Here is a 16,528-nt window from a genome sequence, read left to right as displayed (position 1 = left end):
TTGCACAATATCACTGCCTAATTTGAGATGTCTGCTTAAATTAGCTGAGACATCCCATCAAATTATGTTCTTAAAAGACTGGTTCTCGGTTTACAAAAATAGGAATTGTTAATGAACCGTCATTTAATTGAAATATTAATATTCATATGTGGAGATTTTAATGACCCATGTGTAATTATATGATAAATATGTTTCTGAAATAACCACAATTATTTTCTATGTGTCACATCACAATACGTATTCCTTCTTCAATACAGAGGGTTGATCTTCTACAGAATCGATTTTCAAACACGAACAATAAATGCTAATTCGAATATTTAAAATGCTTCAAAATATCGTTGCTCCACATGTCACATACAAAACATTAAATGACTGAGGGGTGAGGGTTGAAATGTCGTGGTAGATAAAGATCTACAATTTTTGCCACCTAGTTATTACCCCCATTTTTCATCCAACCAAACCGAATAGAAACCTGTCAATCAAGCACCTAGTCAATTGGACATCATTTTGTCGTCTTCTGTCAATTTAACATGTTTTGAGTTAGATGCGTTTCACATGGAGATTTTTTTATTATAACAAGGTGTATTTTTCTAAGAGAGTATCGTATAAGAAAGTGTAAAATGTAATGTACTTAAGAATTTGTGTGTAACTTTGAAACATTATTGGATTTCTAATAATCCGAGTATATATTTGTGGATATTATTTACTGACCTACAAAACAAGTTGGTAAGTGCACGTTTTTCTTTTTGCTGCATCGTTTAAATGCTTTTTAACAACACATTATCGAATGCCTAACAGTTTAGTTTAGGTAATGACTATGTAGAATGATACAGTAAACGTTTAAAAGCTCCATACTCCCAGATTTCATTACATCACATTTAGTTTTTTTGCTCTTTATTCTAATTCTTTTAAAATTTGAAAGTTGGCCTGTAGTGTTTGATAAGAGACGGTTTGTAGGTACAGAGTGACATTTAGGTTTACCTAGACACGAGTGTATAGAATAAAATGTTCAAATAATTGAATAGTTGTTTTGTAAATAAAACAATGACAGATCGTATTTGTTGCCCAAGAGACAAAAACCTTCCTTAGAAATGTTACACTGCTTTAGAGGGCATAAAATTTGACATATCAGCGGGGAAGAGAATTCCGCAATACCAGCAGTTCTATCAACATATTTTGTGTTAAATATAGTTCGTGTATCATATACTTTTAAAGATATGGTAGTCCGTTTAATTTTATATCATTTCTGTTAACGGAAATAAAGTTGAGATAAGTATAACCTTTCGAAGTGAGAAAAAAGGTTGTCCAACTAGCTGGCGGATCATAAAGGCCTTAATTTGTTTATTTTTAAAGTGTTTTAAATTTATTTTGATACTTGTACCAATCACTCAAATTTAATTGAAATTAAATCCAAACCGACAATCTGATATTGTATAAAGTTTAAGGAATGATTTAATCCGACCATAATCATCTGCAAGCATATTTTGTTGAAAGGAAAATACGTCCATTAAGTGAGGTAGTACATCGATTTTATTGTGGATTTTTAACGTACTATCTAACCTTCTTTGCTATATTAGATTTCGAGTAAAAATGTTAGTTTCGCGAAAGGAAAACGCTGAAATGTTGACTTCTACATAAAATGTCTTCATGTTTTCCGTCAATTAATTCAGTTTGAAGCGACATTTTTACTGTAGTAATCAGAATAATTAAGACATTAATCTTTGACTGATCAAAAACGTATGAATTTAATGGATAAAATACCTGACATATTTTAATACATGAACACTAACTTGAAATCGAACAGATGTGATCGATGATTTAGTTATAAATGCATTACACATGAACAGGAACTAATTTCATTTGTAGTACATTAAACTTTTTATTCGCATATATTATTCCATCTTGATGTAAGAGTTTGTGCATTGTAACATGTACATACATACTTATCTAATATACTATTTTATGAGACAGATATCTCAACGCATCTTGAAAAGTCCAAACTATCGAGAGAGATGTTTGTGGGTGGGTGGATGGACAAGGCTTTTTAATAATAATAAAAAAAAACAACAGTCATGTAAGTTTGATTCACTCAGTTTTTTTAAGGTATTAAGAAAGCATATTTTATATAGACGTCTTCGTCACAATCGTGTTCCAATTTGATAGACAAAAGTGGGAGTAGTGAAAACTAGTACGGATCCAGAAATTTACAAAAAATGGGGCTCAACAAAAAATTCATCAAAAGGGGGTTTCCTTTATTTGCTAATTTGCACCAAATGTATCTAATAATTACCAAAATTTCAAACAAAGAGAGGGGTCCGAACCCAAGACTCCCCCTTAAATTACAACACTGCAAACAAAGAGAGGCGTCCAAACCCAAGACTCGCCCTTAAATACAACACTGCAAGCAAAGAGAGGGGTCCAAACCCAAGACTCCCCCTTAAATACAACACTGCAAACAAAGAGAGGGGTTCAAACCCAAGACTCCCCCTTAAATACAACACTGCAAACTTAAGAAGGTGATGTAAAAAATTCAAGTTCAAAATCAATTTTATTGACGACATCGTGTTAACCTTTCAAAATCATATACTGACAAACATTTAATATGGTACCTCTATCTATTTACAATTCAAATTTAAGCAATAATCCAGTCATATTTTTATTTTATGTTGCTTGTACTGTCGTTTAAAGCTAATTTTAGAACAGAAAATTTGCATTCGTTCCATACGTCTCATTTTATTGAATAACCATTTTGATAGACACTTAGTACTTGTAGCAAGATGTCCCGAAATATATAAATCAGCGAGTGTTTTGTAGTTTGTAAAACGCGTTATTTCTTGTGATGAAGGTAATATGCACATAATTCGGTGTGAATTCTGACAAAAAGCAACTTAGAACAGCAAAATTCATACATGTATTATATTATTACAATGATATGAAATAACAACTTTCTATTTCGTTATTGCTTCGGAATTCGCACGGAATTAATGTGAGACATAATAAGATACACATTTTTTCACACACACAATGCATGCACATCTAATCAGGTCGGAAAAGAAAATACGGGGATTAAGCTACTGCAAACTCATTTCTAAATCCTGGCTTTTCGTGCTCAATATAGTAATCAACATTGTCATTCTATCTTTATCCCTGGATAAGTAACTTCCTGTGGTGATCGACGTTCAGATATCGCTCTATGATTACCATATTTGCTGAGTTGGCTGAACAGTCACCTAAATGAAAAGTTACGTAAAACCATTTCAAATTCAAATATAATAACGTTTAAATACGAAACATTTATAAAATTTATGATGCATTAAAAAAAAACATGGATTCAAGTCGGGTTATAAATTAGCATAGACAATACACAATCAGACATATTTATCGGATTTTATAAAAGACGATTTCTTGAATAATCGGTTGCGACCTCGATTTTTAACCAATTCATCTTATAAAGTATACAACAAAATTAACCTTAGTAAAATATGTTCCCATAAACCCAGCAATAATTTATACAAATTGCCAAAATATCGCAAAAATCTTAGCAAATTAAGGTCATACAACTCTAAACATAGAACTCGGGTTGTATATTTTAAAATGAAATTTAAACCTTTAACTAATTTGATGACCTGATAGTAAAGGGGTCATCATAAATTTAAGAGTTTAAAATTTCATCACTAAAGTTGCTTTTAAAAAGTTCACATTCATTGTAACATATAAAATCAGGATTTTAGCATTAAATTTGAGCATAAAAATGCCAGTTTATATTTAGTAAATAGAAAAGTATCACCCATGCCCATAAATTGTTTTTTACTTGTTGAAGTAATATCTGGATCATCTAGATATTGACACATTAAGAATTCACTTTTCAGTCATTACACTTTAAATAAAATATTTGAGTTTTCCCTCAGAGAACTCCTTAATTCTGTTTACAGTAATATAGTTTTGCGGTTTTTTTCTGTTTTTTTATTTTTGTGCGTTTTTATACCCACGCCCGGAAGGATAGAGGTATACTGTTTTACCCTTATTTTTTTTTATATACAAATACTTTAAGTTATTGCATGTCCTTATTCTTGTCCTCAATTGAACTTTCCTTCAATTACTGACAGAAAGCTTACTTTCATTGGACATTCTTTGTCAGAAATCTCAAGTCAAGAATTACCTATAATTAAGACTTCTGATAGTTCGTATTTTAATAAGGGTTTTTTTTTGGTCGAATTTGGAGGTAGACGTCTGATTAATGGTGAATCGAAAGAAAAGTTATGATTTCTTTGATTTCACAAAATCTGAAATATAACAATAAGATCCAAAATTAAAACAAAAAGCATATCAAAACTGAGCTTGTTAAAACCTACATATATATTTTAAAGCAGAAGTTTCTTCTAATAAGAAAGACACGTACGTGCTGCTTGCTGTAGGCCACAGACGGTGAAAGGAGAAGAGCAACTATGACTTATGGAGCCCTCTTCATTTATCCGTGAAATAACTGAAATAATCTGTGACGGTCAAACATTTGAAGCGATGACTGAAACCCACGGTCAACATAACCCTGTTCAAGTAGCTTTTGTGTAAGCCAAAAACTTTCTTTTTTACGTATTATATCATATTTTAGAGCTGAAGTATCAAGTAACATTTAAGACATGATCTTTCTTTTTTATCCTGAATTAACTTCTGTGGCTAGTTTTTATCGTTATGACCCCTTCTATATACTTACGTTAGGCTGTTGTCTAATGACATTTTATGCAATACTAGTTAACCATACGGTACTACTCGGGTTTAGCTGTTTATTTTCAAGTGATACATTAAAAAAAGTTATAAGCAGGGTTATTTGATATACGAATTAGCGAATGATGTACTATATAATTCGGGTGAGACCTTCTACAGTTATGGAAAGGACATTCGAAACTCTGATCCGACTTTCGGAATGTAAAAATTCAATTAACGAAACGAATTTAAAAGATTTGATAACATGAAAACAAATTTTGTCATTAAAAATTTGAAAACAACTAATTTGGAGTATACAGAGATAAGATCTATAGGATTTTCTTACTGTTCATAATCGCATTCAAGATTTTTCCATAATAGGAATTTGATAACGTTCATTCAAAAATGTTCATGATTGTGCAGTATTGTACAATGGGGACTACTAGATGACACATCCTAAGATGCAGATAACTTCAAAATATAAAGACTAGTGATAATTTATGGGGCTGTCGATAGATAATTAACCATGCACACTCCAGCATAGCTGACAAAACTGAAAATTGGAAAACGGAGAAGAAAATGTTAACCCTGTCACAGAAACAACAGCAAAAAAAAAAACAAAAACAAAAACAAAAAGTTTTCGACCGTGTGCAAAAAAGTATGCAAGTGCTCTTGCCCTTAGTATATGATAAATAATGACCATACGGTAGTAATTATCTTGGATTTAAAGCCCATGTCTGTCTTTGGAAGATTTTTTTCAAACTTATTTTGTTGTTTTCGGTGCGGTTTTTGTTCTTGTTAAGTCATTTCTATCCTAAAAATGTAAAAAAACTTAAATGATTCAGACGAAAGCATATTGAGGTAACCACGCTCCACTTTCAGAGGAAGGCGGAATACTGTACCATATTTGATTGGATTGCACCAAACAAGAACTATGGAATTGCTTTATATTTGTTTTTTAAACTATGGACTAGTCTCACGTCAAAGACCCTTTGCACCAACTTTTACGGACTTCTTTCTGAAATTAGTTTACACTTTATGGCCCGACAAAAAGTAGGAAGTACTTACTTTCACTTGAGCACAAAGTAATATCAATTATTCCCATACTTTGGACTAGTCTCGCTTCGCAGATGCATAGCACCCGTTGGCTTTTTATCCATGTATGGAACTATCTCACATAGTAGGCATTTTGCACTTGATGGTCATCCAACCACAGATAAGGTGCATCTAGATTTTCCAAGTGTCCTCGTGTTAAATTGGCTGTTTCATCATAACCATATACAGCGAACAATAAAAAAGACTCTGATAATAAATACTAATATCTCCGCGATCATTAAAACACCTTTTAGATTTTATTCTCATCATTTTATAGATCTTAATAATGAAAGTCAGTGCAAATAAAATATTTTTCCTAGAACGACCTTCACGTGAAGATGGTTTTATGTAAAGCATTATTTAAGCAACATTTTGATTGCAGTAGATGGTATTGATAACTAATATTATCCTCTTTTCTTTGTCTCCATAACTGTACGGACAAAAGCGATATTAGTTTCAGTCATTTAACAATGCTATGGTTTCTAATCAAAACAACCATTCTTGAACATAAATTATCAATGATTATTTTCATTCACACAATTATCATTGAGGGATGAAAACACAGTTTGGATGGCCCTTAGGGTCGAGTAGATACTCGCTCAGATGAAATATACAAACTAAAGGATGCGGCAATAACAAATGGCTATATCTGATCATCGCCTGATTTATAGTAGGCAATTCTGAACGTAAACATGCTCTTAAATGCGTGCCAATTATCGGTGAACAAGTTTTTTCTCTTAAACTTTGATCTGCCGTTTGAGCCGTTTGCTTCTGATAACTAGTTTATGTAATTACTCCATTGTAAAGATAATCGTGAAAGGTTAGACTGCATATGGCTTTTTCATTTGCTTAGACATTATTCTGACATTGATAAACTTCTAAATTCAAAGTATCCAATAGAAAGACATAATATCAGATGCCAATTATACAGAAAAAACAAGTATAGTCCTTTAAGGATCAGCTAACAACTTGACCATATAGACCCTTTTGTGGTAAGTTGGTGACCAATGCTCAATATACACTTCCGCGAGGTAGGACTTGGGTAGAACAAAGAATTTTCCTCGCAGAAGTGTATATTGAGCATGCTTTACGCATGTTTATAGACTACCCCACCGTTAGCACAAAATTGTCTATTAGAATGACTGTACTTCTGATACGTTCATGGTATTTATATTGATAGGACACCAATCGACCATACTTTACGGTTTAGATAAAAAGAAGTATTTTCTGCAACTCATCGACTGCCATATTGTCAAGTTAACTTTCCTCAAGTCTTTTTTCAAGTTTTCCATTCAGTGAGATTTCCTGTGATAAAGTGTTACATTAAGCATACATTTTGGTACATGGTACTTGTATTATCCCATTCCGCCAAGATGGCTGCTTTAAGTAGCTTGCAATAACAGGGTAAGTTATTATTTGTACTCGTTGAAGCGGAAGAATCCAAATCGGAAAGCTTTTCTGGATACTCCGTGCCATGTGAAACTATCTGATATAATGTTTTTTAATCACCTTGTAATTTCACCAATATAAATTTCCAAAAGCTCTTCTACTGTTAAAAACTATGTCACTCTGCGATTTTTTTTCCTATTAATATATGATTTTTCTAAAACAAAAATCAAATTGAAAGGACGGTCATCTTGGTTTTTTTCCACCTAGTATTTGGAACATGATCAATGTGGGTTTGTTTTTCTTTAATGACACATATATGGCCGTTAAAATCATCTTTGTTCTGAATGAGTTCAATCGGACAAACACTTGAATACAAATGTTTTGATATATAATCGGAATTATACGGAATTAACACGTGCACGGAAGTTGAAGAAAACAGATGTTAAAAATTGTGTTTTCTTTCGACATTATCTTTGTCTTTGTACATTTTAGTTTTTAATACCGTTTCCTTGACGTCACTGTCAACTTTAGAGGTCGATTCTATTCTACAAGCAGTATTGATATGTTGCAAGATTCGTTTCAATAAGATATCACCATGTGGTGTTTGGTATATTAAAACGTGAATCAATTAGCAACAAGATACAGCTTCTTGACCTTCGAAATTCGAGCGCATCCTTCAAATAGGTACATTAAATAGTAAATGTTTGAAAACACATGTTAATTACAAAAAAAGAGCACCTGTTGACGCTACAAACAAATGTAACTCAATCATTAGAAATTCAGATCCATTCTCTGCTTTGTAAAATTACATATCGATATGCACTCACAAGGTCACAATCACAAATCATGAAAAAGGCATAATTAATGAGTTCCTTTTAATCACAAATTTGCTTGTAATTTCACTTTTCATGGTGAAGGTCAAATCCTTATTCGTCATTTTTCGAGATATGCAAGAGATGATATCATCAATAGATAGAAAGTTTTATTGCTGGAATTCACCAATAATTAGCTTGACACGTCAACATGACACACAGAGACTAAGTAATTAATTGTCATAAAAAGCCTTCTCTGTAATAATTACAACGGTGTTTCTCTATCAAAGAAATTAAAAGCGGACGTTTTATCCGTTGTAAATATTAGAAATCACGCTTCCATCGGGTTTCTATTACTCAGGCTTTATCATCTTATCTATGATTCACCTAGAATAGGTGGTTTTTTTTATTCCACACCAGTCCCAAATTACGATTGACTTCACTGTAAGGACTTTGCTTGACATTAGTCGCAGGATGCTTTGGTTGGTGGTTCAATCACATCTTCAAAAAAACTTGATATGAAATTACAAATGCTGTGGAAGATGTCATAGCATTATCTAAAGACCGTGAAAGAAATCTACGACAAACATGAATAACTTTTATTTTTTGTTTGAAGTACCGATACGCCTATTTTTATACTTGTCGAGCATAACTTCTTACAAATAATTACGGATAGGCTTTTTTAAGCAGGCTATATAAATCACCAATTCAAATTTTACAATCAACATCCTGAACACGGTAGTTCTAATGTTGCAGGCCCGTGCAGGTCCGGGTGTCAAAAGAATAGGCCTGCAGCAGCGCTAAGCTTGTCGTAAAAGGCGATTAAATAGTGCTCAGGAACCTAGCCGGGGGCTAGGCGCTCTGCCCACAGAGCAACTTGGATGTGTGCCCCAGGTGGTGGAATGGGGTACCCCTGGGGTGCTACATGCTGGGGTTGTCAGGCTATAATACGGAAAACCTGACCGCTAACCATAGTGGTTCAACGTGTTGGGAAAGATGCCACGTTCCTTGCACGTTAAAGAACCCCGTGGTATTCGATAGGAGTAGGAACCTTTGCGCTCCGCCACAGGAGGCTAAATTGCCCGACCCTACCCATCCCTCTTTTTCTAGCGGCAATCAAAATTTGTCGACCCTATTATCCGTATGTCCCATGTTTTTCATATCATCATCATTTAATGTTCATTTTATCATCCATTTCATGTTCATCGTCTGAATATAACTGAAATATTGCTGCTCCGACGTTAAACCCCAACAATCAATCAATCTAATGTTGCAGTAATGTCCATCACCAGAGTAGGTTTATGTCTCTCGGCGAATTTGTTCCCATCATACTTCCTAACAATATAACAATATAAACTGAAAGAGTGTTTTCTAGAGAAGAAATCATATGCATGTACCTTCCTCATACTTCATCTTCAGATAGTTCCAATTGTTCATTGTACCATTCTGTTCTGTGTGTGTATATCCTGCATTTGCTTGACTGCGAGGTTTGAATATCATTCGTATTATGGAATGTCTTTTTCACTATCGTGCATATGATGAATTTCAGAATGAGACGAACGAATTCTCAGCTGTGTACTTTTGTTTGATCAAATCTTTAAATAAAAACATTTCGGAAAACTCTACTAAGGTGTATCGAAGTTTCGTGTAGCTATGCGAGTACAAGAAAGACAAAAATCAACACAAGTTTGGTCGACTTTAGATATTTTACGTTACTGTATAATAATGTTGATTTTTAAAATCGTTAGTAAGTTTCTTGCAACATATCGTCTGGTACGCTTTGTGTGGCTGGCATTTCGACAGTTGGAATTTTGCAGTTTAATAGTTTCTAAAATATTTGGTTCTTTTAGAGCAATGGAGTTTTATTGGCATGCATATGGATCTTGTTGTTTTGTTAAAGCATTTTTAAAGTGTTATAGCGGTACAAATATCTATAAATCATAACAAATGATTTCCTAATTGCATGTTAAATGCTCCACAAAAGGTTGCAGGTTTCTTGATGTATCAAACAGTCAGTGTAACTTGCTTACATTTATGATCTTATCATGAACATGAAAGCTATTTGTAAAGAGTAATATAGATGAAATTGTCTGTTACTGGGTGCGCCAATTGTGAAAATGCCATTTTCTAAAACTTCCTACGCCTATGGTATCCTCCATTCATTAGATCTCAAGTGATATTTTGGAAATTAGACCCATTTTGAAAGAAAACTGTTTTTAATACTTACAACAAGTTCCCTTCTTTTATATATATGAAGCTGTTCCGTCTTTAACTTTACAGTGAATGTCCCTTGAATAAAAAAAATCGCATATGCCACTCAGATTTTTAATTTTCATCAGGATCTTTAAATGCTAATATTTACATGTACACCTGCTGGAACTCTCGATGTCTATTTTCGGCAAGCAATTAACACTACAGGTATGAAAATTGCATTTGGCTAAAAAACAAGTCAAAAGTGGTCGACAAATCTAACATCAACATATGTACTGCATATTACTATTGAGTATTATTTGTTGAATGGCAGTATTAAGCAACCAAGCCTAGAACTTCGTTGGAAACTAACAGATAGTTATTCCAAAATATTAATGTAACTTAGGTGCAAATGCCAAAAATGTTTGGATTTCAATCAAGTTCATTCGTCCTGAAAATCAGTGTAAACTGTTGTACTGCATATGTATAACTGGCGACAAAGGGGAAAGTAATAGTCATATAGTTCATACAAATATTGTTCGTTAAATCGCTGGGAAGCATTCTCTCCGTTGGTGTCCGTTATAAATACGCTTTTAATTCTCAATATATGGCTTATAACTCTCAAGCAACTGACTGAATGGGAACTTTAAATTCACATTTGAATAGAATTTACGTTTTATGCCCACCAACATGTGATATTTTAATTATCTTGTTCTCTTTTGCATTTAAATCTCCATATAGAATGAGAGTGAATGAGGAGGGACGGCTTTGATACGAACTGAAGCGCAAGGATTATCATTTTGTAACAAGCTGCCAGGTAGATGAATGAACGTATTAGTTCCGAGTCCACTAACAATACTCAAATAAAATGTATCTTACAACTTTAGTTTCGCAATGTAAATTTGACACCTTTATTTAACATCTGTGAATTGAAAAGAGACCAAAAGTCGATATTAGAATTAATTTAATATATTCAATGTCAACTATTTCAAGCTTGGGAAACTGGAAATGAATTTCTTCAGAATCATCTTTTGGACTCTACCACAACTAAATTACCACCAAATCACTGACAAATTTTGATACTATAAACTAAATGGACGCATGAGTTCACTATGTGAAGCACGGATGGTTGAAGCTAGCTTTTCCCACACGGCTTAGACAGTGTGGTCTATCATGCTCTGTGTGTTATATATGTCGAAGGTTTAAGTGTAATTATAATTATGTATATTGAACAGGGGAAACCGATTTTAACTTGTTTAAGGTTCCAAGTTTCGAAACTTTTGTTGTTTGATATCAAGAAAACAAATCAAAATTTGAATTTGATATATTTTTTTCGTTCTTCAATATTTAACAAATTACAAACATTGGATCTCGGTAATAACGAGGGATATACGGGGAAAATGAAGCAGAATTTTCAGTATTTTTGGAGGTTGCTGCTGTTTACATCCGACAAATTTGTAAGGCAGACGAACGAAAGTTGGAGATTACTTTTGTTGCTCTTGATTACTATTCAAACATCGCGTGCTAGTTTGTATTTTGTTTTATCCGAAGTCCTACCTCGGGGAAGTATTTACCACGCATGCCTGTCGACTACGCCGCAGTTAAGAGGAAAATGTCAATTAGGTTAACCCTCATGTGCAATTTGATAAATAAAGATTGAACTTTATGGTTTCAAAAGTCACAACTGATTAAACAAGTTACATTCTGTTGAGAAAAAACAATAACAAAAAATTTTGCCATGATTAAAATCAGAGATATTGGCTCGTCTCTTAACTCGCATAGTGGAAGTTCCCTTACGGGATTCGTCAGTGTTTTGGGTTTTTTTTTTTTTTTAGGAATATTATCATTTGTATTGTTTCTAGAGACTCACATAACTCATATAACAGTTTCTCACTCATATAACTAGTAGTCCTGCAGATGAATAATTCGCTCAGTCGGCACCGATGATACAGGAATGTTTATAAATTCGGGAAAGCTGGTAATTTGAAATACGCAGGAACTAGATGTCGGGATTTTTTTTTGTAAAAAAAGTAAAAAAGAAAAAAAAACGAAATCATCAGAAACTATTGCACCTATACTATTTATATGAAGTTTTCTAATGTATGGGGGTCGACTGGTATAAAGGGCGAAGTGCTGTTATAACACATAATTTCGTAATTTTTTTTTCCTTTTTTTACAAAAACAAAAAATTCCGACCCCAAGTACCTTTGTTAAAATATACATACTAGTATATGGTTCGTACTTCAATTCAACTATTCCTACCATGCAAGGAATTTTATAGTATTCCAACCTGGAGAGACAAGAGATTTCAATTTTCATTCTCTACTTTTCCGGATAAAGGGTCAAAATTATTCCAACATCCTAATATTGTTATTGACTTCTTGCCCTCGTAATTTCAGTACTTTCGAATATGATTTGCATAATTACATATTACTACACAACTTTATGCTACTGATTGGTGTCGTGTTTACCGTCATAGTTTCATAATTCTAGCTTCATACGAGATATAAAATGCACCTCTTAAATATCATACGCATGTGTTCTACGTGTTTTTTTTTTGCTTGTATGAGAACGGGATGTTTACATTAAAAAGATGAAATGATTGGTTAGCATCGAACATTACCCAGTGTCTGATTCAGACACAGGGGCTTGTTACAATTGACTATATAGGCCATATACATTATCAGGGCCCGATATATTTATCAGTTATGGATTTATAACGAAGTTAATACATTATAAATATTGACCTGTTCAGATTATATTGACCGAGGGCGAAGTCTGAGGTTAATATAATCTAAGAGGTCCATCTATAACGTATTGACTGAGTGGAAGTACCTAATTTATATATTAAATATGTAGAAAATGTATTTTGGATATGGATATAAGTATTGTAATTTTCCGGCATGATTGGCTGAGAGTAATGACGGAGCGGATTTATATCCGGATCTAAATTTATAAGTATAGCATCAATATACATATAAATAGAAACATAGCGTCAATATATTTAAAAAATATAGAAACAAAGCTTCATGTACGTGGAATATCTTTGCATCACGTGATCATAACAACCAATGAATATGAAGACTGTTACACCATATGCAATATATACGTATGGTCATTGCCAGTTGTTTAAACTGGTTCCCAATCTGGTTCCCTGGTCAATATCATAAGCAAGCCAAAGATCGCTAAAAATTTGAAAGAAACTTGTAGAACGAAAACATTACCAGCACTTCCAGGTAACGAGTTATTTTGATTGAAAAACATTCGGGTCATCACGGTTACGAAATAGTAAACATAACAAGGGAACCAAGATCCTAGCAGAAGTCACCGAGTTTAGAGCATATCACATTCGTGCCATTTTGAATGTATAGCAAGCCAAAATACTTGAAGACGTCAGTCTTCGATTTTCTTTTACTTTCTATGCTTGACATCAAAAGGACCTAAATCATTTTCTTATGAGTCTGACCGAATAATTTCAAACTATTCAAATATCAGTATTTATTTTTAATATGTAAGAACCCTTATGAGAAACAATCCAGCCAATCGTAACTTCGAGTTGCGGTCAATATATTTTTTTTTAAGTAGCACTCCAGGTAAGAATCATGCAAAATGTGATTCATGGTTGGATAGCCTACATATATTTATTTTTTTAATGTTATAGTTAACAGAAATTAACATGTGGCTTTTCATATAACCCCTGCTCTTAGGAGATAAAAAAATATATAAGATATACCGTAGAATTCAAACTGAAGTTGAGATTACTCTGTAAATGACACTAAATTACAATAGAAGCTATTGGATTTTCAATATAGATTATCTCCTATAAGCAGACAGACTGGAATGAATGGTAATACATTTCATCATATAGACACAAAAACAACTTAATAACAAAAATTAAAAAGTGTAGCCTTTTTATGTGTATCACATACTGCATAATTTGCATGATTCTTACAAAGACTGATACTTAAAGCCTTTATTTTAACACTTTTTGCATGTAAGTACCAACGATATTTTACAATTTCTATGAAACTGAAATGAGATTACGGTAGATAAAAAATTACTTATTGAATCGAATGGTAATCAGAATCGACTGATGACGTTAACACAACATAGCGAAAAGCCGGCCATATTTTACCGGTTATCCCTCTCCACTAAGTGGATCCTTCGTTACATGTCGGACTTGGCAAAACTGCGGTATACCACGAATTCTTTGAGCCATTTGAGTTGTAATGTCGTATCATACTATATGTACGATACCTTTTTTCACAGAAGACATGGCTTTATTTCTAATCAACATCATGTACTTTAGTTTTATATGAAGGTCTGATGCCAAGAATACTAATTGTACAAAAGTGTATCACAAATTTGAAATTCGATAATGATATTTTTATCATTTAAACAAAAAAATCGCGAATATACTGATAACCGTAATCTCTTGACATCATTTTTTGAAAAATGTTCTGAAGATATACTATGCCACCTCCTGATAAAAATTCGGAAACAAAAAGACAGTAATCCGTGATTTAGAATATTAATAATCAGATGCAAACGACTAAAAGAAAAATATGTGCTTTTAGTCTCTTCAGATATAACAATAATAGCTACCAAAAATAGTAGCATGAATTCAATACGAGGTGCACAATATATGCAATACATTTCAGCAAGTGATCGATAGCACACTCGATGATATACATAAATTTTATACTCAACCCTCTTTGTCCTATTTAAAAAAAAAACATAACACTCCCATGGGCAATGCCTTAATTTAAATATATGCAAACCTTCTTCATCTAATAGGTGCATTTATGACCCCTTTTCTACATCTCTGCTGGTTTAGTCCTTCTAAATTTCAAAGTTACAGATGGTAAAATACGAAACGATTCGCTCGTTAACCGTGAATAGTTATGAAATTGTTTGCGACTCCTTAATTTCCATATTGCGTAAACTGTAAAATTGAAAATTTCTGCAAGAGTGCGATTTAAATATACAAGTTTTATTATGCTTGATTATTCGTACTAAAAGCGAGTCGGTGGCAAAAGAATCTAAATTCCGAATTACATCCAATGTTTTATTGTTAAAAACGCACTAAACGCTCTTATTTTTATCCAATTATTTTGGTCCCGGAGTTTTTGATTACAACTTAGTACTTAAACAAGGACCCTTCAGCTAAAAAGTTCGACATGGTATTTTAACACAGAAATCAGCAACTTCGGGTAGCTGGTCTTGCTATAATAACGGCCTTTACAATTTCTTTTGAAAATATTCAGATATTAAACTTGACACCACGACAGGTCCTTTTTTCATGAGATCCTCACTAGAATTAAAGGATAAGGTTTGCATTCCTGATTTTATTGTGCCTACTGTTACGCCCCCTACTGGTGAACATTATTCGATTTTAACGCTACCATCACGGAAGCGTGAAACGAATTGTGCTTTAGGATATTTTAGTAGCGTCTAACGTCAATTCTGGTACTATAACTTTCATGCAGCTACAAGTGAATTATTGAATGGAATCGAACAAAATCACAACATGACAGAAATAACTTCAGACAAGGAAAGCGTTAAATCATTGTATTAGCCATTGAAATACGATTTGGTATTCAGCTTATCGTGATTATAATACCAGGGATTATCCTTTAAGCCGTTGATAAGGACTCTTAATGATCCTCTTGAATTGATTGGATAAGAAGAACAAGTAATTGATCGCGTTAACAATCTACTTGTCCTACCAAGTGTTAAACACAACAGATTTAATATACATCAAAAACGGTATTAGTGAAAAAATTAAAAACTTTTGGCACTGTGATTTACTGAAGTTAGGTTACCCAGTTTTATCACGATATGTTTAATATCGGAATTCATCAATAGAAGGAGTGCACGCAATTGAGAATCTGACTTGAGACAAACAAAATTCCATAATTTCGAAATTTTCAACATTCAATCACGTAAACGTAATCATTGGATTGTATTTTAAAAGTTAAACTTTATAGTTTGAGCATCTTGGAAAAAACATTAATTACAGTGATAGCGAACGCCTTGAAAATACGTACCTAATCTAAATCTGGTGATGATATGTTTTTAAGTGAAGTTGATAAGGATTTAATCGTTTAACATATGTCGGAGATCAAGATAACCAAAAACACAATACTTACTACAAGTCTGATATCTTCGTTAAGCTCATTTATTGTGGCTTTTTGCTTAATTACCACAAGGATTTGCACCGGAAGTTAAGTAGGGACAATTAAAAGCGGCTCGGTTTCCCACGTGCATTCGACTGTAAAGTGTTCATTTAAAACAAAAAAACAACAAAAAAAAACTCTGCGTTCTCGGTTTTTAGTCAA

General features: G+C 33.1%; 1 protein-coding gene and 1 long non-coding RNA gene across 5 annotated transcripts in view; one reads left to right on the top strand and one right to left on the bottom strand.

The window, feature by feature from the left end:
* Positions 1-513: 513 nt before the first annotated feature.
* LOC148627787 (protein Wnt-5b-like) overlaps positions 514-16,528 on the top strand; it is a 45,664-nt gene continuing 29,649 nt past the window's right edge. The window contains exon 1 of one of the 2 annotated variants that reach the window (XM_088578936.1): positions 514-726. The gene's annotated coding sequence lies outside the window, so the exon portion shown is untranslated. Of the gene's footprint in view, positions 727-7,175; positions 7,201-16,528 lie in introns of those variants that run through there. The other variant, XM_088578945.1, reaches the window with a different exon arrangement.
* LOC148627788 (uncharacterized) lies at positions 2,232-16,403 on the bottom strand. 3 transcript variants are annotated; one of them, XR_015921561.1, is made up of 3 exons: positions 16,340-16,400; positions 10,225-10,286; positions 2,232-3,230 (listed from the first exon to the last, which is right to left on the bottom strand). It is a non-coding gene; the product is annotated as an uncharacterized LOC148627788 (long non-coding RNA). The 3 variants fall into 3 exon arrangements; XR_015921560.1 differs by lacking the exon at positions 2,232-3,230 and adding an exon at positions 5,774-5,961; XR_015921562.1 differs by lacking the exon at positions 2,232-3,230 and adding an exon at positions 8,955-9,592 and having other exon boundaries at positions 16,340-16,403.

Source organism: Perna viridis, chromosome 1, assembly GCF_037379345.1.
Source record: "Perna viridis isolate PV_CMFRI_1.1 ecotype Kerala chromosome 1, ASM3737934v1, whole genome shotgun sequence".
Lineage (NCBI taxonomy): Eukaryota > Metazoa > Mollusca > Bivalvia > Mytilida > Mytilidae > Perna > Perna viridis.
Note: the sequence above shows the minus strand (reverse complement) of the source record. Positions and strands in the feature narration are given on the sequence as shown.